The sequence below is a fragment of the Benincasa hispida genome, chromosome 3 (genome assembly GCF_009727055.1).
Source record: "Benincasa hispida cultivar B227 chromosome 3, ASM972705v1, whole genome shotgun sequence".
Classification (NCBI taxonomy): domain Eukaryota; kingdom Viridiplantae; phylum Streptophyta; class Magnoliopsida; order Cucurbitales; family Cucurbitaceae; genus Benincasa; species Benincasa hispida.
The window spans coordinates 36,620,326-36,621,779 of record NC_052351.1 but is presented as its reverse complement, the minus strand read 5'-3'; positions in this window follow the sequence as shown (position 1 = coordinate 36,621,779).

Below are 1,454 nucleotides of genomic sequence, written 5' to 3'. Positions count from 1 at the left end.
TCTCGCTAGAAATATCGAGTGTTGAAATGCAGAGCACACACATGGGTAGACTTGCATCGTGGCAAAATGAGAAGTATGAGCTAAGAGCAAGATCGGAGAGAGCAAGACCAGCGAGAAAGTTGGAGAGAGCGAGATTTTGAGCGAGAAAGTGGGAGAGAACGAGAGTGGAGAGAGCGAGAGCAGCCTCATGAGTGAGATCCTCTTCATGAGCGAATCTCGCTAATTTTGTGATGAGGATCTCGCTCTAGAAGGAAATCTCACTAGAAATGAGGATCTCGCTCATAAAGATCCTCATGAGCGAGATCCTCATTATTATTTTTTTTTTTTTATGAAAATATGTTATTTCTATTTACTTGACTTTACTATTTATATTTACTTGGCTTTACTACCAACGTGACTGCTACTTACTTTCAACTAACACTAAAATTAATTTCACTCTTTAATTAATGAGGTTAAATTAATTTCACTCTTTAATAAATGCACCCAACTCTCTCCAACAACCACTTCTTTCTCCCTCTTCTTTTTATAGATGACTTCCAACTCATACGTTTTATATTTCCACTGTCTTTCTCCACTATATTTCCACTGTCTTTTTCCACGTTTCATATTTCCACTGTCTTTCTCCACTAAAAAAGGTATGTTTTTGTTGGTTATTCTTTAGTTCAATTTATTTTATTTTTTTGTTGGTTACTTCTTAGTTTAATTTATTTTATTTTATTTCTAATCTAACTTTCATTATTTTGTGTTTCTTGTGGGGTCTAAACTAATTGCACAAATCATTCCTAATTAGTTTGAAGAGGTTTGTTATTTTGAGGTTCAAAGTATCTCCCTTTTTTTTAGGACTTATTTTTTTATTTTTTTTTATGAAAATATGTTATTTGTTAATTGTTAGTCACATTTTTTTGAAATACTAGTTCACAAATTTTTTTTATTAATGGTTGGCGACATTATATTTTTTAATCTGATACTTCTCAAATTTTTTATGAATTATGGGTGAAATAGTACTATTATGTAATTTTTTTTATCTAATAATAAGTTCATTTCAATGGGTGAAAAACAATAAGGATCTCGCTCATGAGGGGGATCTCGCTCATGAGAAGGATCTCGCTCTTCATAAGCGAGATCCCCCTTATGAGCGAGATCCTCATTGGGAAATAACACCATAAATCTAAACTATAACCCAATATTCCCAATACCGTCGCTTGACATCGTTTGCTATTCTTTCTTAATCATGAAACATAATCCGCCAAAAACCATACCCTTTTAGGAATAACTTGTGTATCCCTTTCCCTATAAAGATGGATACTGTTGAAGACCTCTTTTCGATCATGAGAATTATTTCGCACTCTCAAATATAGTTGTTCATAACACTAACCACGTTATTGAACAACTACCGAAGGATAGAGAGACAACCGACATATGCTAGGCACTGCATTAGGCAATTGACCTTCTTT